General features: G+C 42.9%; 1 long non-coding RNA gene across 1 annotated transcript in view; it reads left to right on the top strand.

The window, feature by feature from the left end:
- The window catches only part of LOC128695553 (uncharacterized), a 52,524-nt gene that overhangs the window by 705 nt on the left and 25,575 nt on the right, over positions 1 to 26,244 (top strand). The gene's annotated exons all lie outside the window — the stretch shown is intronic.

The raw sequence follows: 26,244 nt of genomic DNA, 5'->3' as shown, positions 1-26,244 counted from the left end.
TCTGGTAAACTGTCTACTCGGGTCTCTGGTAAACTGTCTACTCGGGGTCTCTGGTAAACTGTCTACTCGGGGTCTCTGGTAAACTGTCTACTCGGGGTCTCTGGTAAACTGTCTACTCGGGGTCTCTGGTAAACTGTCTACTCGGGGTCTCTGGTAAACTGTCTACTCGGGGTCTCTGGTAAACTGTCTACTCGGGTAAACTCTTCTTCTAACCTTCAGTCACCGTCTTCTTAAACCATCGCATACACACAACTTTCCTGATTTGAATTACAGTCGTGGCTTTATCACTGTAGACGCCGTCCCTTCAGTCCTGGCTTTATCACTGTAGACGCCGTCCCTTCAGTCCTGGCTTTATCACTGTAGACGCCGTCCCTTCAGTCGTGGCTTTATCACTGTAGACGCCGTCCCTTCAGTCCTGGCTTTATCACTGTAGACGCCGTCCCTTCAGTCGTGGCTTTATCACTGTAGACGCCGTCCCTTCAGTCGTGGCTTTATCACTGTAGACGCCGTCCCTTCAGTCCTGGCTTTATCACTGTAGACGCCGTCACTTCAGTCGTGGCTTTATCACTGTAGACGCCGTCCCTTCAGTCGTGGCTTTATCACTGTAGACGCCGTCCCTTCAGTCGTGGCTTTATCACTGTAGACGCCGTCCCTTCAGTCCTGGCTTTATCACTGTAGACGCCGTCCCTTCAGTCGTGGCTTTATCACTGTAGACGCCGTCCCTTCAGTCGTGGCTTTATCACTGTAGACGCCGTCCCTTCAGTCGTGGCTTTATCACTGTAGACGCCGTCCCTTCAGTCGTGGCTTTATCACTGTAGACGCCGTCCCTTCAGTCGTGGCTTTATCACTGTAGACGCCGTCCCTTCAGTCGTGGCTTTATCACTGTAGACGCCGTCCCTTCAGTCGTGGCTTTATCACTGTAGACGCCGTCCCTTCAGTCGTGGCTTTATCACTGTAGACGCCGTCCCTTCAGTCGTGGCTTTATCACTGTAGACGCCTTCCCTTCAGTCGTGGCTTTATCACTGTAGACGCCTTCCCTTCAGTCGTGGCTTTATCACTGTAGACGCCTTCCCTTCAGTCGTGGCTTTATCACTGTAGACGCCGTCCCTTCAGTCGTGGCTTTATCACTGTAGACGCCGTCCCTTCAGTCCTGGCTTTATCACTGTAGACGCCGTCCCTTCAGTCCTGGCTTTATCACTGTAGACGCCTTCCCTTCTCATTACATTGTCAAATGCTCGAAACTTCAGAACACTCGAGGTTTGACCTGATCTTTTCTTATCTCCTTACCTTTGTTCCGCCAAGGTGTGTTCTCTTCTTCAGTCTCCCCCCCCCACCCCCGTGTTTCTGTCCCCGCCATGGAGGACCAGTAGCTCTCCTGCAGTGCTCCTTTTTCTTGTCCTTAGACTTACTCCACTTCTACTAATACTACTACTATTCCATTGCTACTACTACTACTGTAATTACCTACCACTACTCCCCCTACTTACTACTGCCACTACTACTGCTGTTATTGCCTACCACTACTCCCCCTACTTACTACCACTACTACTGCTGTTATTACCTACCACTACTCTCCCTACTTACTACTACTACTACCACCACTACTCTCCCTACTTACTACTACTACCACCACTACTCTCCCTACTTACTACTACTACCACCACTACTCTCCCTACTTACTACTACTACCACCACTACTCTCCCTACTTACTACTACTACTACCACCACTACTCTCCCTACTTACTACTACTACCACCACTACTCTCCCTACTTACTACTACTACCACCACTACTCTCCCTACTTACTACTACCACCACTACTCCCCCTACTTACTTTTTTTTTTTTATTTAAAAGGACACAGTACAAGATATATATAAAAGAACACAATAATTAATCATTTACAAATACAAGGAGCTGCCATCAACCTCATAACATACACTAAGTGTTACATTCATATTGTATTAAAGGATATACCATCACCCAACAATGAAAAAAACAGGATAACACCTGCTCAGAAAATACATTAACAAAGTCTAAACCTACAATTCCTGCCTGTTATATAGTACAGTAAGACCCTCTTGCACAGATGATATGATGTAGCATACGAAGGATAAAATTATACATTACAATAATTAAATAAAAGACAAACCTAAACCTACAATAAAACTGGAAAGACATACCACAATAATACTTCCCGCAAATAGCAGGAAACTCTTAACAGAATAAAGAGCGAGACAGCTCCAGCACCGAACAATAACATCAGCAAAAACAAAAACTCACAATTTATGTCTGTGCACACACACAATCCCCCACAACTCTGTACAGTTAGACACCTTGCACAAAGTGCACAGTAAATATCATACAACATACAAAAATTAAAATTATACAGAACATTAACTTAAACATTAGGCAGACCAAAGCCTACAATAAACATTACATTGGTACATATCACAATGAAAATACCCACATTAAAAATGGGCAGGAAACACCCGCAAGTATAAGACATAACATTATATATGCAAGTACAACTCGTACAACTAACAAAATCCTAACATAAGGTATCAAAACTGTCTAGTTACAGGACATAAAATCCTTATCTTCCTATTTGAAACACAATAGTACATCATTGCAAAAATGTGCAAATCATGGACATAAAGTGTATAACAATCCTTCATCTGGCACTGAATAAAACAATAACAGGAAGTACTTGCAGCTAAATCTTAGACCTACATATATGCAATAATCAGCCCATACTATCGTACTCTTGACCTACTTAGCAAGCTTATTAACGTCCCAAACACCTATTCCAAAGTAAATCAAAACACAAAATTTAACACACTGCACATTTTAACTCTGCACGTAAGCAGACAAAAAAAAAATTTCTCATGAAAATTGTAGCAAAAAAGTCTAAAGAAAAACACAAACAAAAAACCAACTCGGGGAGAAATTAGATACATATTCTTGTACAACTAAAAACCAAAGTGAAACCTGATATTCATTACCATGACTTGACATCATATGGTACCAGCTCAAAAGAGCATAATATGTGTGATACCGTCACTACCTTCAAAATTCATCGCCCTCCTACCCCAGGCAGACCCCCCTCCCCCCCCCTACCTGAGAAAAACCAAACCTGATTTCAGACTACAAGAGTGCACAATATAATATGTTAAGCCTACCACATACATGAAGCTTTCCAAAAGTAAGTAAAAAAAAATACATAGGCATATGAAAACATAAAAAAAAACTACATAAAGCAAATTGAACAGCAAATACATGATATAAACATGTAAAAGTTTATTTTCTAACACCAATATCGCCAAAATCAAATTGTTTATAACAAATTCCTGTAGTCAAATATATTAACCAGATTCGTCCACATCATAAAAAACCAACATCCAGGTCCAAGACACCTCAGAAAGCCCCACCCCCCCTCCCCTGCCATCCCCTGACACTATACCAACCTCACTCTCCCTGTTCATACTCATATCCTTACCTAAAGTCATTAAGTCAAAACCCCTGACTATCAGCCGTATGTCTTCAGTTCACCCCCCCCCCTATGCCCCCCCTCATACTTGAAGACTGTACACACACATACACCACTACCACACACACTTTCCACATTAACTCTCCACGGGAAAACAACCCATTCCAGCTCTAACCTTCACCCAACCTTAACATTTCACCTACCGTCAGATTACGATAACCCAAAGGAAAACTATTTACCCACAACCTCCCATGTAATAGCCTATTCCTGAAAATCGTTTGATACACACTCACCGCAAGCGCCCGCACCCGACACTCACCCCCCACCTCCCTCATACCCCAAGACACATACAAAAAATCTGCCACCACATACATCACTGCCCTCCGAATGTCCTTGGAAACCCCGCCCACATCAAAAAGCAAAGCTCTCAAAGTCGAAATGCTTCTACCCCCTCCCCCCCCCCACTATACCCAGGACCCTCGCTAACCATTCCCTTACAATCCCCAAATATTCGAAAAAATATACAGCATGAAACGCAGTCTCCTCCTCCCCACATACCCCATTCTATATAGCACCAACCTTGAAGCTAGAATTCCCATAAAAAACCTATATCTTCCCAAATGCCCCTCCAATCGTACATCGGATATGTAGCTACACCTTGTAGCACCCCACCCTGCCTATCTGTTCTCCCCAGCTTACTGACCTTTACTTTTCTTGCATCCCATATTGTCAACAAATTACGCACCATATCTTCACACACCAATAACACCTTCCCCTTCCACCATTTCCTCACATCCTCCATAACCTCTCCCACCCTTATACCCCTCTCCCCTCCCGCCCTCAGGTACCGCTGCTTCACATACACTGCCTTCACTCGTGTGTCCAAAGGTATAAGACCCAGCCCACCCTGCCGCACGCCCGTCATCACCACCTCCTTCCTTAGCCATGGCCTGCCATAACCCCACACATACCTCAAAACCCGCCTCTCCAGTTCCTGAATATCACACGACCTCAGAGGATATACTTCTGCTACTCCCCACACTTTACTATACACAAGTGTGTTTACTACCACCACCCTCTGCTGCAATGTTATATCCTCGGCCCTCCACCCTTGCATCCTGCCGATCGCTCTACTCACAACATCCTTTGAGTTTATTTTCTGTGCCTCCCCAGCATCCGCCATGTACACAACCCCGCAGATCTTGATTCTATCCACTACATTCCACCCATACAGTTCCCCCAAACCCCCCCCCCGTACCCACGTACCTACTTCCAATAACTTTGACTTTGCCCCATTAACCCTCATCTCTGTCGCCCCACCAAAGATCTTGATTATACGTCCCACATTCCCCAATCCCATTTCCCCTCCCACCAAAACTGTGGTGTCATCCACATACCCCACAATTCCACATCTGCCAGGACCCTCCTCTCCCCTTTCCCACACTCCTTTCTCTATAAGCCTATAAAATGGGTCTTGCATGCAAAAAGGATTTGAGACAAGGGACAACCCTGTCGCAAACCCTTCCCCATCTGCACCGGCAAACCTAACTTCCCATTAACCTGTACTCTGACCCTCGCAGGCGTATACAAAGTAGTTGCCCATCACACAATCTCATCCTCAAAACCCTGTTTTTGTAAAATACTCCACAACATACGTCTATTCACACAGTCATAACCCTGCTTCCAATCAGTCCTCAAGATTCCCCCCCTCCTTGTCTACCCTTCACAAAATCCCTAATTCTTCCATGCCCCTCACGCATGCTTCGACCTGGGATCCCACACTGTCCTCTATGTAGTACACAGTCAATCACCTTTTTCATGCGATTACCTAAAACCTTCGTGAAAATTTTATAATCAGCACACATGAGGGAGATCGCTCTATAGGCACCCAGGGCTCCCCTCCCCCTCCTTTGTAAACCAAAACAACTACCCCCGTGCCCTTCAATTCCCCCAAGGCTTCCCCGTCCTTCATACAGTTAAGCAACGAGACCAGACATTCCTTCAGACAATCCCAATATGTAATATAAAAATCGTTAGGAATTCCATCAATCCCCGGCACCTTTCCCCTACTCAAACTCATTACCGCCTCCCCCGCCTCCTCCTCGCTGATTCTACAGTGTATCATCTGTCTCTCCTCCTTCCTTAAAATACCCCGAATTCCTTCCCCTATAATCTCTCTCTCCCTCCCTCCACCCTCCGCTTGCTTAAAATTCTCCCTAAATAAAAAATCCACATAATTACTCATTCCATCGGTGGTTGTAAGTTCCTGCCCCACTCTATAGCCCCCCACCCCTTGACTCGCCTCTAATCCCATAATCGTAGTTATCTGCTGCCTTTTCCTAAATCTCCTCAAAATGCATCCTGACGGTTTGTCTCCCCATAGAACCTCCTCTAATCCTTCCCTTACACGTAACGCATCAAAACGAGAATTTTGTATATCCCTCAATTTTCCCCTTAAAACCTCTATTTCCCCATATCTAGCCTCCCCGCCCCCTTCATAAAAATCATTGAGCTGCCCCTCAAAATATTTTTGTAAACCAAACCTCCACCGCGCCTCATCCCGTCCTCTACGCTGATAATACTCCTTAATTTGCAATTTAGCATACTTCTCCCACCATTCCAATACATCCTCCTCTTTGTTGTGCGCCTCCCAGAGGTGCCACCACCATTCTCTAAAAACCAACCCCTCCCCCTTCCCCTGAAGTAACCTCACATTCAGTTTCCAATAACCCATATACCTACGAACCTTCCCGTCCCATGCCACCTTTGCCAAAACGACTCGATGGTCCGAAAAACCTAAATCTATCGCCGTTACACTGTCTACTGTATTCTCACGGGTTATATATATATGGTCCAACCTAGCTGCATAACCCCTCCTCATAAATGTGTGCTCCACTCTCCACCCATCTCTCCTGACTGTGTCAAAAACCCCTGCATCCCTCAACGAATCCCTCAACACCCCAAACACACACCCTGCACCTCTTGGTTCCACATCCTTATTTCTGATTACACAGTTCGAATCCCCTCCTACTACAGAAACCATGGGTAAACTCCACAAGTAGAAAAGCAAAACCTCCCTTACAAAAGTCACCTTTACCCTTGTATTGCTATCAGCCGGCATATATATCCCTAGAAAACACACTCTAATCTCCCCCCATAGCCCCTCCACCCTAGCCACCCTCCCCCCCCCCCCTCTTCCCACACGAGCACTTGAAATGGGCTGGATTCCATCACTGCCACTGCCACCCCACCCTTTAATTTTCCTGAGCTGCCTGCATACATCCTAAACCCTTTCAGCCTCAAATCTCTACCACACTTAAAATTGTGTTCTTGAATGAAACACACATCAATATTAAAATGTCTCAAAACATCCTCCGACCATACGTTTTACATGAGCCCTAAGGCCATTCGCATTTATCGTAAGACACTTAAAGATTCAGAAAGGGGGACTTTCCTTTGTGGCCTGTCCATTACACTTTTTGCTGTGCCTATTTTTTCCTGTACACTCTTGCCCACCTGAACCCCCTCCTCCCTCTGTGCACTACTCTGCCCCTTCTTAGTCACTCCCGCCCGACTTTTATTACCAGTACGTTGAGCTGGAGTTATACACTCATCATCTGACGATCCTCCAGCTCTTTTTCTTTTTTGATGTACTCTCAAACTCCATATCATTATGATCACTCCCCCTGTGCACCTGAGCCTCCACTTGCAGCACCTTCAACATGCCAGACTCTGACTCCTGAGGCACCGGGACCCGTTCACTCAGGTCTTCCTCTACCATCAGAATTCTCCCGTCTACAGGAGGGATCTCCGCTGGCCCGTCCAGGAAAGATTTGATTATCTCCTGCAGGGGTTCAGGTAAAACCTGTAGGTCACCGGCCTCCCCCACCCCTACAGGCTGCTGTTCACCACCAGGGTCTTCCTGTGTGGGAACGTCCGAAGCCACTGGTAGCGTCACACAAATTTCTACCTCTCTCTCCACTTCGTCCGCCCAATTACCTTTACCTACTGCACTCACAACCTGAGTCAAAGATGCCACCTGAGACTGTGACAACTGGCAGGTCCAAAGACCTCGGCACTGCTGCCCTACCACACCCGGCCGCCATGTGGTCATAAGCGCCACAGACGGCACGTCTTGCATTGTCCCGTGTAGGTCACAAACACCTGTGTCCTGAAATCCTCCAAGACAACATACGATGGAATAGGTCGTCTCAAAGTCATCTTTATGGTGTAGGATCCTGCAGGCAGCCCTGCATAGATTCCATCCATCCATCGACCCAAAGTCGTAGCATGCACTTCACCATATCGTTGAAAAGCCTCTCTAATATCCACTTCATCCACTTCAAAAGGGACATTTCATATCCTCACCCAGGTGTAGTATTTTGAGGCATCCCGCAGTCGTACCTCCAGTCCAGATGAAACAGAGATGAACTTCTCCTGGTATCTAGTCACCGTCCTTTCATAAGCCTCTACGTTGCAGAACTTAATGAAGATTCGTGAAGAGCCATTAAGCGCTATTCCATGTATTTCATCGTTGTCTATGTTGAATGTGTCCCGTATGATTGTTGGCAATAAAACAGAGGCGTTCGTCAGATAAATTGTTCCTTTAACTAAGTCAATACACACAGTGTTACTCCGCCTGCGGGAACTGGTCGCCATCTTGGTGAAAACAGGAAGTTGCGCAAACAGAGAATGCAGGAGCTTTTGTGCAGCACGTCCAAACGGCCCGAGAGCGATGAGGACAATGATACTTATTATTACCTATACTACTACTGTTATTACCTACCACTACTTCCCCTACCACTACTTGTACTGCAACTCCCGCTGCCAGCATTACCTTTCCTACTTTCTTCCCCTCCCCTCAAGGAAGGTTCCTTGATGTTGGTGAGGGGCTCTTGATTTAGGGAATTGGATCTGTGCTCCAGTTCCCCGAATTAAGCTTGAATGCCTTCCACATCCTCCCCTAGGCGCTGTATAATCCTCCGGGTTTAGCGCTTCCCCTTGATAATAATAATACATTCTTCCCCTCCAAGTTGTGTCACTGTCTCCCTCTCCTATATATACTAACTCCCTCACCTTCCTGCGTTAGTGTGGCTTGTTAATGATCCAAGTCTGACCTAAACATCGTCATAAGCTTCTCTCTCCTATGTGCGGGTTATTTATCTCTATATTTAGTTGTGATGAAAACTTAATCGCTAAATGGTTACGATAATAAAATTTTGAATAAATTCCAGTTACATTAAACATGAAACTGTTTAATTTTAAACTTAAAAAAACATACTCTACAAATGTTTCTTTTATATAATTGGAAATTCAGAATCTAAAATTATAGTTCAGAATTTGCGTTACTTCTCTCTATTATTAAACTGAATTATCTGATATATTTAAGAACATAAGAAAGAAGGAACACTGCAATAGGCTTACTGACCCATGCAGAGCAGGTCCATGTAACCCTCTGGGTTAGACCCAACCCAACCCACCCGGATTAGCCCAATGACCCACCCAGTCTGGTCACCTCCACTCAAGGATGGAGCACCGCACCAGACCCAGCAGTACAAGCTAGTCAGGTCCAACTCACACCCACCCACACCCACTCATGTGTTTATCTAACCTATTTTTAAAACTACACAACGTTTTAGCCTCAATAACTGTACTCGGGAGTTTGTTCCACTCATCCACAACTCTATTACCAAACCAGTGCTTTCCTATATCCTTCCTGAATCTAAATTTTTCCAACTTGAAACCATTGCTGCGAGTCCTGTCTTGGCTGGAAATTTTCAGCTCGCTATTTACATCCCCTTTATTTATTCCTGTTTTCCATTTATACACCTTGATCATATCTCCCCTAATTCTACGCCTTTCGAGAGAGTGCAGATTCAAGGCCCTCAGTCTATCCTCATATGGAAGATTTCTGATACATGGGATCATCTTTGTCATCCTCCTCTGTACGTTTTCCAGAGCTTTTATATCCTGTGGAACACCGCTTGTGACGTGCCCCCATTCTGATTTCTCCCCATTTATGCAAACTCTCCCTTGTGGCTTAGCGCTTCTTTTTGATTATAATAATAATATGCAAACTCTCTGCTGTCCATTTGTCAGCCATGCCTCTACCCAGGAAAAATTTTCTCCTATTCCGTGTGCCTTAAGTTTCCTCAATAGTCTCTGGTGTGGAGCTCTATCGAAAGCCTTACTGAAGTCCATATACACAATATCATATTCATTACCATGATCTGCCTCCTCAAACGCCTTATTGAAAAAAGTTAGTTAATTCGTAAGACAGAAACGCTCCTTTGTAAAGCCGTGTTGAGATTCATTAATCATTCTATGCCTATCAAGATGGCTACGAATTGCTTCGGGAATTGATTCCATAAATTTTCCCACTATGGAGGTAAGGCTTATTGGTCTATAGTTCGAAGCCAAGGACCTGTCACCTGCCTTGTAAATAGGTATTACATTTGCCATTTTCCACTTATCAGGCACTATGCCAGTTTGTAGTGATATGTTAAAAAAATTAGCCAAAGGTATGCTAAGTTCCTCTTTACATTCCTTTAACACCCTTTCAAACAGTTCATCAGGACCTGGGGATTTGTTAGGTTTTAGTTTCTCTATTTGTCTGAGGACCATGTCACTAGTTACCGCAATCATGCAGAGTTTATTATCATCCTGTTCTACATAATCTATTATTTCAGGAATATCGCAAGTATTTTCCTGGGTGAAAACTGAGAGTAAGTAGGTATTGAAAATTTCACACATATCCTTATCACTGTCTGTGATCTGACCAGAGCTACTCTTAAGTGGGCCAATCTTGTCCCTAATCTTACTTCTGTATACCTGAAAGAACCCTTTTGGGTTAGTCTTTGAATCCCTTGCGACCTTAGCCTCATAATCCCTTTTTGCTTTTCTTATTCCTGTCTTTATTTCTCTCTTTAATTGAATATATTGATTTCTAAACTGCCTATCCCCTCTTTTGATACGCCTATATATGCCTATCTTTTGACCAATGAGAAGTTTTAATCTATTGTTCATCCATTTGGGATCATTTTTGTTAGATCTAATTTCCCCTAATCGGAACAAAAGTTGTCTGGGCAGCTATTGGCAACCAAGATCACCTACCTGACCCATTTTTCAGTCCCATGAAGTCGGCCAAGCGAAAATCTGGGACAGAGATTTGATTGCAGTTATCTGGGTAATTCCATGATACATTGAAACTAAGTGATTTGTGATCACTTTCCCCAAGCTCATCATTAACCTCAAGATTATTAATTAGTGAATCTTTGTTGGCAAGAACCAAGTCAAGCTGATTGTTTCCTCTAGTTGGTTCTGTCACAACCTGTTCTAAAACGCGTGTCAAGAAAGTCACTAAACTCAAGATTTCCTGTCATATTGTTCCAATCAATTTGTCTAAAGTTAAAATCTCCCATTATCACAACATTTTCATATGTAGATGCCTTATGAATTTCGTCCCATAACAGCTTACTGCACTCCCTATCAAGGTTTGCGGGCATATAAATCACACCCAAAATTATTTTGTCACGTCCCTCTCTTCGTTGGACATGCTCCATAGCTCAGGGACTAGTTTTGTTGCAAGTTTTTGCACATTCTTCTGTTTCTTGACGTGTTTGGCCAGGTGTGGGTTAGACACTGATGCTGCATACTCTAGTATGAGCCTTACGTACTCGGTTTCAGGAAAAACTCCTTACTTAGATGTCGAAACGCTGTTCTTAGGTTTGCAGGCGTCCGAATGCTGCTGCAGCTATTTGGTTGATGTGGACATCAGGAGATGTGCTTAGCATGATGTTCACGCCAAGATCCTTTCCCTTGAATGAGTTTGGCAATCTTTGATTCACTAAACGGTACTTCACTTGCGATCTTTTTTGTCCTTCCCCAAACTTCATGAGTTTGCACTTGGTTTGGTTAAACTCCAGGAGTCATTTGTCGGACCTGGCTTACAGCCTGTCCAGATCCCTTTGTAGGCTTTCCTGATCCTCAACCGCTTGTATTCTCCTCATTAGAATCACATAGTCCGTGAACAGGGACTCGTATAAATCTATTCATTCCATGTCATTCACATATACAAGAAACAGTACCAGCCCTAGGACAGACCCTTTTGGAACCCCACTCGACACATGCGTCCACTCTAACACCTCATCAGATACCAACACACATTGTTTACTCCCTGTCAAGTATTCCTTGATCGATTACAGTACTTTCCCTGGTATTCCTATCTAGCTTTTCATCCAGTCTCTTGTGTGGTACCATGTCGAAAGCCGTCTTACAGTCCCTCTCTCTCCTGTTTTACGTCTGTTACCTTTTCGTAGAACTCCAGTATGTTTGTGACGCAGGATTTTCCTTCCCTGAAGCCGTGTTGGTTGTCGTGTATGATCCCGTTCTTTTCTAGGTGCCCCACAATTCTTCTCCTGATAATCTTCACAATGACTTTACATAATATACATGTCAGCAATACTGGTCAGTAGTTTAATGCTGTCTGCTTGTGTCCTTTCTTAAGAGCTGAAACTACGTTTGCTGTCTTTCACACATCAGGCAGTTGCTCTGCTTCGAAAGGTTTATTAAAGATTATTAGATGAACAAACAGTTCTTATGCTCCCTCTGTCAGGGCCCATGGAGAGAGTTATCTGGGTCCACTGCCTTCGAGGACTCTAGTGCATCTTGTAGTTTCATCACCTCTTCAGTTGTGTGCATTGTGTTCAAAACGAGTAACGAGTGCCAACCAATGAACAGAATGGTGGACGGGGGGAGGGGAAGGGAAGGCTCGAACCGTTTTCCTAAAATTAACTATTCTAGTGCTTTACCACTGAGCTACAGAGCTTCTAATACGAAACTTTTACAGAAGACACTGCTGTGTCAGCAACTACTGTCTGTAGTCTTGTCTTTTCCCACAGTCTCAGTAACTTTATCAGTAAAAAAAAATCTTCTCCCTCATAGCTACAATCATTACTACTTGAACTCAGTTCTAGTTGTAATGAACAATTCTCAATGAATAAACCGAAGCAGGATGACCTAAAAAAAAAAAAAGGAAAGTTTCTCTTTTTAAAATTAGTAATTTGTACAGAAGGGGTTACTAGCCCCTCGCTCCTGGCATTTTAGTCGCCTCTTACAACACTCTTGTTTACGGAGGAAGGATTCTGTTTCACTTCCTCATTGATAATAAGCACACACACACATCCAGGAGCTGAGTCTCGACCCCTGCAACCACAATTAGGCGAGTACACACACACATAAATGTCGTGCCGAATAGGTAAAACTTGCTATTTTGGCTTAAATAGCAACGCTCTTCTTGCCTAATAAGGCAAGTGAAAATTTTTGTATGCAACAATTTTGCAAAAATCATAAAATTATTGTAAACATATCTAAAATATATTTGGTTGGATCAGGCTAAATTAAATTGCGCTTGTTATAATAAGGTTAGGTAAGTTTTCCAAGGTTCTTTTGGTACAAAATTATTAGTTTTTTACAATATCATAAATAAAAAAATATATCTTTAAACGTATAAGAGAATTTTAGAAAGGGCCTAATTTTAAATGGGTTTTGCTAATTGACCAATTTTACCTATTCGGCACGACATAATATATATGAGAGTATCTAGGCAGTTGACTATCTTACTTCTCAGAACCCTTTCAAAGATTTTTATATGGGATGTTAGTGCTATCGGTCTGTAGTTCTTTGCAATTGCTTTAGTGCCACCTTTGTGGAGTGGGGCTATGTCGTTTTTGTTGACTGTGGGATGACTCCTGTGTCCATGCTCCTTCTCCATTGAATGCTGAAGGCATGTGACAAAGGTTGCTTGCGGTTCTTGATGAACACAGAGTTTCATGAATCCGGGCTTGGGGCAGAGTGCATGAGCCTTTTCGACGTCTTGTGGTGTTACGATAATATCAGAGATTTTTAAAAAATATATTTAGATTGTCGACCCTGAGTCTGGTTAACGGCTCACTGAACACTGAGACAGTGGCCAATTTTCAAAAGCTGTCCTAGGAAATGCTGTGAAGTTGCATCCGGAGGCTTGTATACAACCACAATGAGAATGTTTTGGTTTTCCTCCTTTCTTTCACATGGACTGGGTGATCTGTATCTTCTTGTCTCCTTTATATGGTGTTCCTGACAGTATATGTTGTAGCATTGTCTTTCATGGAGTGACGAGTGACACATTTCGGGGTGAAATAAGTTACAAGAAGAAGAGTTGCACCCTCCTGTTGTCATGTGGGTGCGGCATGTTTTGGGATGGTCAAAAGTGCATGTCCCACCTGTATCAGTGATTAGAAATGAATGGAATTAGGTCAGGGGCTTCTAACAGAGCTAAGGAAAGAGTAGCAATAATGTTGAAGGATCAGTTATGGCAGGAAAGGAGGGAATATAAATGTATAAATTCAAGGATTATGTGGAGTAAAATAAGGGTGGGATGTGAAAAGTAGGTTATAGTGTCTATGCACCTGAAGAAGAGAAGTATATAACAGAGACAAATTTTGGGAAATGTTGAATGAGTGAGTGGGAAATTTTGAACCAAGTGAGAGAACACTTGTGTTGGGGGACTTAAATGCTAAAGTGGGTAAAACTGGTGTGGAGGGAGTAGTAGGTAAGTTTGGGGTGCCAGGGGAAATGAAGCCTCTTTAATTATGTAAAGAAAGAGGTTTGGTAACAAGTAATACATATTTTAAGAAAAAGAGGATAAGGATACAAAATATGATATAGCACGTAATGAAAGTAGTTCGTTAGATTATGCATTGGTGGATAAAAGGTTGATGGGTAGGCTTCAGGATGTGCATGTTTGTAAAGGGGCAACTGATATATCGGATCATTATTTAGTCGTAGCTAAAGTTAGAGTAAGAGGTAGATAGAGCAAAAGGAAAACGGCAACAGCAAGTAAGAGAGAGGTATAAGTTTATAAACTAAGGGAGGAGGAAGCTAGGGTGAATTATAAACAACTATTGGGAGAAAGGTGGGCAAATGAAAATAAAGGTATTGTGGGGGTTGAAGAAGGGTGGGATAGTTTTAAAAATGCAGTGTTAGAATGTGGGGCAGAAGTTTGTGGTTATAGGAGGTCGGTACAGGAGGAAAGAGGAGTGATTGGTGGAATGATGAGGTAAAAGGTAAGACGAAAGAGAAAACTGTTGTGTATGAGAGATTTTTAGAGAAGTGATATAAGAAAGGTGGAGAATATGGAGAGTAAAAGAGAAGTGAAGAGAGTGATGAGGGAGTGCAAAAGGAGAGCAAAAGATAGTGGGTGAGGCGCTGTCAACAAATTTTCCTGAAAATAAGAAAGTTTAGAGAGAGATAAATAGGTTAAGAAAGCCTAGGGAACAGATAAATTTGTCAGTTAAAAACACGATAGGGAAGTTAGTAGATGGGGAGCTGGAGATATTGGTAAGATGGCAGGAATATTTGGAGGAACGTTAACATTCATTGGCCAGGGAGTGTATAACATCTTTTAGGCATGATGGAGAGCCAGATGTGAGTGTGGGGGAGGAGTGTAAGGCATTAGGCAGAATGAAAGGGGGTAAAGTAGATGGAAGTGATGGGATCATGACAAAAATGTTAAAAGCAGGGAGGATGTAGTTTTGGAGTGGTTGGTACTTTTATTCAATAAATGTTTGAAAGAGGGGAATACACCTAGGGATTGGCAAAGAGCGTATATAATTCCTTTTATATGAGGAAAAGGACAAAAGAGACTGCAAAAACTATAAGAGAATAAGTTTACTGAGTATACCAGGTAAAGTATAAGGTAAGGTTATTATTGAAAGAATTAGATGTAAGAAAGAGAGCAGGATAACAGATGAACAAGGAGGCTTTAGAGCGGATAGGGGATGTGTAGATAGTGATTTCATCGAAGCATATATGTGAGCAATATTCAGATAAGGCTAGGGGTGTTCTTATTGCATTTAAGAATTTAGAAAACGCATATGATAGGGTGGGGGATGTTTCAAGTGTATGGAATAGGTACTAAGTTACTAAAAGCTGTAAAGAGTTTTTATGAGAATAGTGAGGCTCAGGTTAATGTGTTTTGAGAGAGAGAGATTACTTTCCAGTAAAAGTAGGTTTTACACAGGGATGTGTAATGTCACCATGGTTGTTTAATATATTTATAGGAGGAGTTGCAAAAGAAGTAAATGCTAGGGCGTTGGGGAGAGGGGAGGGATTAAATTATAGGAAATCAAATACAAAATGGTTGTTGACAGTTACATTTTGCTGATGATACTGTGCTATTGGGAGATTCTAAAGAGAAGTTGCAAAGGTTAGTGGACTAGTTTGGGAGTGTGTGTAAAGGTAGAAAGCTGAAAGTGAACATAGACAAGAGTAAGGTGATGAGGGCATCAAATGAGTTAGTTAAAGAAAAACTGGATATCACATTGGAGGGAGGTGGTATGGAAGAAGTGAATGTGTTCAGCTATTTGGGAGTCGATATGTCGGCAGATGGGTTTATGAAGCAGGAGGTCAATCATAGAATTGAAGGAAAAAAGGTGAGTGGTGCATTGAGGTGTTTGTGGAGACAAAAGGGAATGTACAAGAGTATAGTGGTACCAACACACTTATATAGGTGTGAAGCATAGGTTGTAAATGCTATAGGGAGGAGGTGGAAGCTGGATGCAGTGGAAATGTGTCTACTGGCAATATGTGGTGTAAATATTATGCAGAGAATTTGTAGTGTGGAAATTAGAAGGTGTGGAGTTAGAAAAAGTGTTATTCAGAGGGCTGAAGATGGGTTACTGAAGTAGTCTGGTCATTTAGAGAGAATGGAGCAAAATAGAATGGCTTGGAGGGTGTATAAATCTCTATTAGAGGGGAGGAGGGGTAGGGGTCTTCCTAAGTAAGGATGGAGGAGGGGTGTAAAAGAGGTTTTGTGTGCAAGGGGCCTGGACATGCAGCAGGCATGTGTGAGCGTTTTAGAGAGGAGTGAATGGAGACGAATGGTTACTGAATACTTTCAGATTTTTTTCTGAAAGGATTCAGAGAAACCTGTTAGCCAGATTTGAGTCCTGGAGGTGGGAAGTACAATTCCTGTACTTTAAAGGACGGGTTTGGGATACTGGCTATTTGAAGTGACATGTAAACTGTCATATCTAGGCACCTTTTCAAAGACAGCGTTTGTTTGAATGATGGTGAAAAAGTTTCTTTTTTGGGTCATCCTGCCTCGGTGGGAGAGAGTCGAATAGGTAAAATTGGTCAATTAGCAAGAACTCATTTAAAATTAAGTCTTTTCGAAAAATTTCTCTTATACTTTAAAGATACATTTTTTCATTTATGTTACCGTAAACATTAATAATTTTTTACCAGAACATCAGAAAGCTTATCTAACCTTATTATAACAAGAGAAACTTAATGTAGGCTAATCCACCCAAATAAATTTTAGATAGGTTTAGAATAATTTAATTATAAACAAACACAATGAAATATTTTTTCGTTAGGTTCAAAATGATTTTTGCGAAAATATTGCACACAGAAATTTTCACTTGCCTTATTTGGCAAGAAGAGCATTGCTATTTAAGCTAAAATCGCATATTTTTTTTATAAAAATATAGGGAGGTACCACCTCTATGGCTGGACTGGGGACCCTCATCCTCAGAGAAGACAATAAACGTACCTCAGGGAAAACTCAAGGTTCTCCCCGGAGCTGTTTGAATATTTTCTTCTCCTACCACCCTTTATATTCTATGGGAAAATTTATTAATAGAATACATTTACAGGAAACACAAACATGAATATAATGTTGCAATATGTTAAAGATTATGGATTTTCTCCAGTTCCTCCGAAGCCAGATGCGAGCCAAGTATGCAGCAAGCATTTCCCCTCTTGATGGCCACGCTGAGGCGCTGGAACATGAAAGTGGCTGCACTTGGGTCCCTGGTGGTGTCGATGAGTCTGGAACCCAATTCTTTAAGGAAACGTGTGGCATTTTTCCCCATGATCCCAAGGTCTCTGATCCCACTGGGACAAATTGATACTGTTGGCTTATGTCCCTGTACTTGCTGATCTTGTACTCCTCCCTGTGGTCAGCAGCTCCTCCCTGTCATCCAACACTGTGATGGATATAGGTGTCAGCCAGTGTGGACACACAGGTATAGTCCCATGTTAAGAGCTTGCCATTCTTCCAAGGATACATGGTGATCCCGTCGAGGCGGTTTGCTGGGTTGTGGGTATTGTTGGCTGCTAGTGATTGGGGCTGCCTCTCGGCTGGGCATCCAGCTGTAGCAAGGGTTCTCTTTATGATGTCATTGACCTCATTGTGTCTTGCATGCCAGCCCTTGGTTTTATAGCAGTTAAGACCATGTAGACCATATTGGTCGGGTTGTGAATTGGGGCAGCAAGGCACAGAGCCACTGCAATACGGAGGGTCTTAGGGTCGATTCATATTAGGCGCATTCATATTAGGCGCATTCATATTGCCAATATGGGAACTGTTTGGAGGAAGTCCCCGGAGTGATGTGCGCTCACAGCCTGGAGACGGGAAGTCTCCCTGTCTGATGTTACAGCCCTGAGCATGTTGGCAATCACCTTTTCAGCGATCGGGCCATCCCAGCTTGACTGTGAGCTAGTGCTGCACTAGGGTTTGGTGCTGGAGCAGCAAAAACCTCCCATTCAGCGATGGCACTGGCATAGTTAGGGTCCTGTATTCCTGCTGAGGCAATGAGGTTGTCAGAAAGTAGGTAAGTTTTCGGATTGACAGGCACCTGGTGAGTAGGTAGAAGACATCAAGTGTATCAGTGTCTTTCATCCTGCCTTCCATCGTCCGGAGGTCTGAGATTTTTTTCTAGGATCAGATTGATTGCAATGGGCCCAAGAGGAGCACCAAGGAGAGTGCTATTGGCTGGATCAATGGCTCGTGCTCCTGGTAAAACAGCACTAATATTCTGGATCATCTGTTGATTGGTAGAAACTATTTCACATTTAGTGGGGTTTAAAAATAGGCCCAGGCTTTCTCCCATGTCTTTAATTTTTCTGTTGTCCTCTAGGAGAGATTCTGTTGTGCCAGCTAGGGTACCACCATCCAGGAAGCAGTTACTGAGCTCACTGGAGAGTGCTTCTCTGACTTCCTTGATGAACAAACAGAATAGAAAGGGGGCAAGAGGGTTCCCCTGTTGCACACCCTCACATGAGTCAACTTCATGATCCCCAAACAATAGTTTGGATGTCACACTATAACACGATTCTATGAAGGGATATGGCTTAGCGCTTCTTTTTTATTATAATAATATGAAGGGATAGAGGGAAGGGAAGTATCTATAAACTGCTTGGAGAGCAGCATCCCTTCTGACTGAGTTGAAAACGTTGGCAAAGTCCAATTTGATCAAGGCTTTTCCACCGGACATGTTGTTGATATATACTCGTGCTGCGTGAGCCTTGTTGAACACCAAAACCGAGCTGAGTTAGTTTCAGCATTGCAACAGCCTCTTGACTCGCCCTTCTTACTGCAGCCTTGGCGACTAGGCGCCAAAGGATGTTGCCAACTGCAATGGGCCTGATTCCTCCATCCTTTTTCCGGAGGGCACAAAATGAGGCACCAAAGAAAAGGGGTATGATGGCCTCTGGGACACTGCTGGCCAGGCACAGGTTGGAAAATTTGGTGAGTTCAGAGGGCAGTCTCTCTAAAATATCACCAAGTGCTGGACTGAGCATTTGTTTTAAGTGTTGAGGTCTTAAACCGGTGAAACCTCCTGCTGAACCTTGTGGAAATGACATAGCAGCTTTATACACATCAGCATCCTGTAAGGTTAGATGTTCTTCGCCTGCTGCAATGTCAGGGAGGTCAATGTTGGTACTGGGAGCCCTGGGTGGATGTTTGTCCTACAAAGCTTGCGCTGTACTGATGTCCTTAGGAGCGATGGTATCCTCACTGGTTATAAGCCTCAGTGCTCCAATGGTATTACCCTCTTCTATTTTTTTGCTAATTTGGGCTCTGATTTTTGAGGCATCGGGTGTCCTGTTGTTGGCATTTGCCCGGCGGGTGTTTGTCGCCCTAGGAGGGAGACGGACGAGGTTGTCATCCCTCGGGAATTCATTTATTGTTAAGAATTGGCAGAACAGGTGAAATATTCACAAACACTAATCTCTGGTCGAGGGAGCCTCGAGCCTACGAACCTTGGGACAAGATACGCAGTGCTCTAACCACCCAGCTACACTGGACAATACCTTGGCGCCCAGCCAACGCTAGACGTTTTGATCAAAGGCAGCCAGCCTTCTGGCATTCTTAACATTGTAAAAATCTCTCGTCGGTCGATGCATGCAGGGGATGAGATGAAATAGCTAATGCCACCTGCCTGAAGGATGGCTGCCTTGGATCAAAACTTTTAGCGCTGACTGGGCACCAAGGTATTGTCCAGTGTGGCTAAGTAGTTAGAGCACTTCGTATCTTGTCCCAAGGTGCGTAGGTTCGAGTCTCCTTCGACCAGAGATTAGTGTTTGTATATATTATTATTATTATTATTATTATTATTATTATTATTAACTCATGGACCGAATCCCACCAAGGTCGGGAGGCCCGAAAAAAAAAACTTTCATCATTCACTCAATCACTGTCTTGCCAGAGGTGTGCTTACACTATAGTCATAAAACTGCAACATTAACACCTCTCCTTCAGAGTGCAGCCACTGTACTTCCCACCTCCAGGACTCAAGTCCAACCTCCCGGTTTCCCTGAAACCCTTCATAAATGTTACCTTGCTCACACTCCACCAGCACGTCACGTTTTAAAAATCAATTATCTCCATTTTCTCCTATCTAACTTGCACATGCATGCTTGCTGGAAGTCCAAGCCCCTCACACACAAAACCTCCTTTACCCCCTAACTCCATCATTTCATAGGCCGACCCCTACCCTTATACACTCTCGAAGTCATTCTGTTTTGTTCCATACTCTCTACATGTCTAAATCACCTCAACAACCCCCTCCTCAGCCCTCTGGATAATAGTTTTGGTAATTTCGCACCTCCTAAATTCCAAACTATGAATCCTTTGCGCTATATTCATACCACACATTGCCTTCAGACATGACATCTCCACTGCCTTCAGCCTTCTCCTTGTTGCAACATTCACCACCTATGCTTCACACCCATACAAGAGCGTTGATATAACTATACTCTCGTACATTCCCCTCTTTGCTTCCAGTGACAAAGTTTTGTCTCCACAGACTCCTCAGTGCACCACTCACCTTTTTCTCCTTGTCAGTTTTATGATTCACCTTATCCTTCATAGACCCATCTGCTGACACATCCACTCCTAAATATCAGAATACATTCACCTCCTTCAAACTCTCTCCCTCCAATCTGATATCCAATCTTTCGTTACGTATTTTTTTTTGTTATCCTTATCACCTTACTCTTTCCTACATTTACTTTTAATTTTCTTCTTTTACATAGCCTACCAAACTCATCCACCAACCTCTGCAACTTCTCTTCTGAATCTCTCAAAAGCACAGTGTCATCAGCAAAGATCAACTGTGACAACTCTCATGTTGTGTTAGATCCTTTATCTTTTAACCAAACACCTCTTGCCAATACCCGAGCATTCACTTCTCTTACAACCCCATCTATAAATACATTGAACAACCACGGTGACATCACACATCCTTGTCTAAGGCCTACTTTTACTGAGAAATAATCTTCTCTCCTACATACTCCAACCTGAGCCTCACTATCCTCGTAAAAACTCTTCACTGCTTTCAATAACCTACCTCCTATTCAATACATTTCCAACATCTGCCACATTGCCCCCCTATCCACCCTGTCATACGCCTTTTCCAAATTCATAAATGCCACAAAAACCTCTTTACTCTTTTCTAAATACTCTTTACCTATATGTTTCACTGTAAACACTTGGTCTACACACCCCCTACCCTTCCTAAAGCCTCCTTGTTCATCTGCTATCCTACTCTCCGTCTTATTCTTAATTCTTTCAATAATAACTCTACCATACCTGGTAAATAGTATGGTAAACAGACTTATTCCCGTATAATTTTTGCATTCTCTTTTGTCCCCTTTGTCTTTATACAAAGGAACTATGCATGCTCTCTACCAACCTTCAGGTACCTTAACCTCTTCCATGCATTTATTAAATAATAACCCTAATGACTCCAAAACTATATCCCCACCTGCTTTCAACATTTTTATCTTTATCCCATCAATCCCAGCTGCCTTACCCTTTTTCATTTTACCTACTGCCTCACGAACTTCCCCCACACTCACAACTGGCTCTTCCTCACTCCTATGATGTTATTCCTCCTTGCCCTATACACGAAATCACAGCTTCCCAATCTTCATTAACATTTAGCAATTCCTCAAAATATTCCCTCCATCTTCCCGATGCCTCTAACTCTCCATTTAATAACTCTCCTCGCATATTTTTTTAAATATTAAATCCATTTGTTCCTTAGGCTTTCTCAACTTTTTCTTATTTTCAACAAGGTATAAAATACCTTTCTTGCACAAAATTTGTTAATAACATGTCTCCCACTCACTCATTTACTCACTCATTTTGAGATATTAGCGCTCTGGTAGCCTGGTGGCTAAAGCTCTCGCTTCACACGGCGAGGGCCTGGGTTCGATTCCCAGCCAGGGTAGAAACACTTGGCGTGTTTCTTTACATCTGTTGTCTATGTTCACCCATCAGGAAAATGGGTACCTGGGTGTTAGTCAACTGGTGTGGGTCGCATCCTGGGACTCTGACCTAATTTGCCCGAAATGCTCTGCATAACAAGGAGCTTTCTGTATAGTAGTATGTCATTGATGTCACCCAGGCCTGAATACCATATACATGTACTTGTAGTAAATAAAGATATTATTATTATTATCATTATTATTATTATATTCTCTATCCTGTCCTATGTAATTAAATTGTTAAGGAGTGTTCTAAAAAACACTTTTGAGTATATATAGATAGGTGTTATGTGTATGCTGCAGATGTTAGAAATTTTATTCGGGAAGGATTGAATTTTAATCCAGACCTATCGAAATAGAGAGACAGCACCAGTAATAGACATTGCTGGTATTTTGACAGAGTATGGCAACAGAGACTCTTGGAACAACTGGAAGCATTACAACTGGCTCTGCATTACACAGTCTTTGTGATTACTTTGAAGGAGTTCTCAATGGGACAGTCAATACACTCGGCCCCAGTGTTCCACAAGGAAGTGTTCTTGGTCCCTTGTATTGGAATGTTTATATCAACAACCTTCCTCACTTTATCCCAGAATCCCTTGCCTGAGCAGGTGACTGTACTCAGACATTTACTAAACCAAGAAAGGAAATGCCAGTTGCACTCAGGCACACCAGTCACCAGCTTACACCTAAGTAAAACTGGGAAAACGTTGATAAGTTACATTTGCTTTTGAGAAAGCACAAAGATTGTTTCTAGCAGCATGATGTTAATGTTGGAACAATGATCAGAATGAACCCAGAGACGAGGTAGATACCCTAGGGGTGATATCCGACTCCAAAATGAAGAATCACAGGGGTAACAGCACTGAGGTATACTTTGTACCTGCTCGACAATTAGAGGCTGCAGAACTGTATACTTGGCACAAGTGCACTCACACCTTGATGTCGCACCATTTTCTTGAACTGCGTCCTTCGTCTTATCTCTGGCCAGAATAGGGAACAGAGCACGAACACGCCTGAATGGATTTATTTCAGCAGAGCCTTCAACGTCGAGGAGAGATTGATGGCTTCACTGTTATATATATAAAACCACTTGGGAGAACGTTGCAGATAGAGAGAAGACAGTTCTATACCACAAGACAGGTAGTAAACAGTAACTACACTCTGGCTCTACCTTTCTCTAGAACGTCACTTCATCTGAGACAGTTCACTCCAAGATAGACTATAATCTAGAACTCGTTCGTACATCATAATAATATCGATGAAATAGTCAGGTTACCGTTTGAAATCTCTGGCAGACAGGTGGCTGTAGCTACGTTCTCTACCCTACTGGTATATTTCATAAAAAAAAATGATAAAGATAGTGCTAGGTAGGGCTTTCTAATGAGATAGATCACAGTTCCTAAATGAATGTAGGAACTCTTAACCTAACCCTGTAAGAACCCTAGTGAAAAGAGACAGAAAGACAGAGAAAGTGAGAGAGACAAAGAGAGACAAAGAGAGACAAAGAGAGACAAAGAGAGGCGACAGAGAGGCGACAGAGAGGCGACAGAGAGGCGACAGAGAGGCGACAGAGAGGCGACAGAGAGACGACAGAGAGACGACAGAGAGACGACAGAGAGACGACAGAGAGACGACAGAGAGACGACAGAGAGACGACAGAGAGACGACAGAGAGACGACAGAGAGACGACAGAGAGAGACAGAGTGGATATTTAATGCATGAAGAAATCTTCAATTACAGGTCTTCCACTTTGTGTAATTCAAATAAATTACAAACTGAGCATTTCTAGTTGACAGAATCTTTCACTTTAGTATTGTAAACAGATAACGACGGTGGACATTATTCAGCGAGGCTTCAAGCTTCATCATCACTCTGGGTCAACGTGTCAGAGTAGCCACAAAGATGTATATTTACTTGTCTCCAAAGTAACGTTCCATAATTTATTATCCGTGGCTTCCTTGTAAGGACTGTCATGAATGTAAAATTTATATTTCTACCATCTTCTGACGATAGCTGAATTCTTGGAAAAAAGTGATTGCAATACTGATTACGACAGCGTGTTTGATGTGACATAAACGCACAATACAGTATTGATTCAGTTTTTCTGTAATAATAACATGTGATAAGAAGCCAAATGTCTCAGTCGTCAACACAACATTGGAAATATTTTGGGGGGAATTCACTAGACTAATTCACGAAGGTCACACCAAGCTTCATCCATCGTCACTAGCTTGATACAAGCAGAAGACTGTGTACCAAACTTCATCGATCCTCACTAGTTTGATACAAACAGTAGACTGTGTACGAAGCTTCATCCATCCTCACTAGCTTGGTACAAGTAGCAGACTGTGTACCAAGCTTTATCCATCCTCACTACCTTGGTACAAGTAGCAGACTGTGTACCAAGCTTTATCCATCCTCACTAGCTTGTTGCAAGCAGCAGACTGTGTACCAAGCTTTATCCATCCTCACTAGCCTGATACAAGCAGCAGACTGTGTACCAAGCTTCATCCATCCTCATTAGCTTGATACAAGCAGCAGACTGTGTACCAAGCTTCATCCATCCTCACTAGATTGGTAAAAGGAGTAGACTCTGTACCAAGCTTCAACCATCCCAACTAGCTTGGTACAAGCAGCAGACTGTGTCCCAAGCCTCATCCATCATCACAAGGAGGGTAAAAGCAGCAGACTCTGTACAAAGCTTCATCCATCGTCACTAGCTTGATACAAGCTAAAGACTTTCTGAAAAGGTTCACCAATCCTCACTACCTTCGTAGAAGCAGGAGACTTTGTACCAAGCTTCATCCATTCTCATTAGCTTGATACAAGCAGCAGACTGTGTACAAAGCTTCATCCCTCCTCACTAGCTAGGCACAAGCAGCAGACTGTGTACCAAGCTTCATCCATCCTCACTAGCTTGGTACAAGCAGCTGACTTTGTACCAAGCTTCATTCATCCTCACTAGCTTGGTACAAGCAGCAGACTGTGTACAAAGCATCAACCATCCTCACTAGCTTTTTACTAACAGCGGAATGTGTACTAAGCTTAATCCATCCTCACTAGCTTGATGCAAGCATTAGCCTGTGTATCAAGCTTCGTACATCTTCAATACCTAGAAATATGCAGAAACCTGTGTACCAAGCCTCATCCATCCTCACTAGCTTGATGCAAGCAACAGACTGTGTACAAAGCTTCGTTTTCCTCACCAGCATGATACAAGAAGCAGGCTGTGTACCAAGCTTCATCTATCCTCACTAGCATTGTACAAACAGCGGACTCTGCACGAAGCTTCATCCATCCTCACTAGATAAGCAAAAGTAGCAGACTGTGTACAAAGCTTCATTCATCCTAATTAGATTGGTACAAGCAGCGGACTGTGTACCAAGTTTCACCCATTCTCACTAGCTTGGTACAAGCAGCTGAATGTGTACCAAGCTTCATTCATGCTCACATGATGGGTAAAAGCAGCAGACTGTGTACCAAGCTTCATCCATCCTCATTAGTTTATTACAAGCAGCAGATTGCGTTCCAAGCTTCATCCATCCTCACTAGCTTGATACAAGCAGCAAATTGTGTACCAAGCTTCATCCATCCCCACTAGCTTGATACAAGCATAAGACTGTGTTCCAAGCTTCATCCATCCTCACTAGCTTGGTACAATCAGCAGATTGTGTACCAAGCTTCATCTGTCCTCTCTAGCTTGATACAAACAGGAGACTCTGTATCGAAGCTTCATCCATCCTCACTAGCTTGATACAAGCAGCAGACTGTGCACAAAGCTTCAACCATCCTCAGTAGCTTTATATAAGCAGCAGGCTGTGTACCAATCTATATCCATGCTCACTAGATTGATATAAGCAGCAGATTGTGTTCCAAGCTTCATCCTCACTAGCTTGGTTCAAGCAGTGGTCTGTGTACCAATCCTCACTAAATTGATGTAAGCAGCAGATTGTGTGCCAAACTTCAGGCATCTTCACTAGCTTTATACAATCAACAGGCTGTGTACCAAGCTTCATGCATCCTCACTAGCTTGATGCACTCAGTGAACTGTGTACCAAGCTTCATCCATCCTCACTAGCTTGGAACAAGCATCAAACTGTGTACCAAGCTTCACCCATTCTCACTAACTTGATAGAAGCAGCAGGACTTGTA

This window comes from Cherax quadricarinatus, chromosome 42, assembly GCF_038502225.1.
Source record: "Cherax quadricarinatus isolate ZL_2023a chromosome 42, ASM3850222v1, whole genome shotgun sequence".
Lineage (NCBI taxonomy): Eukaryota > Metazoa > Arthropoda > Malacostraca > Decapoda > Parastacidae > Cherax > Cherax quadricarinatus.
The sequence above is the reverse complement of the archived record's forward strand: the minus strand, read 5'-3'. Positions and strand labels throughout refer to the sequence as shown.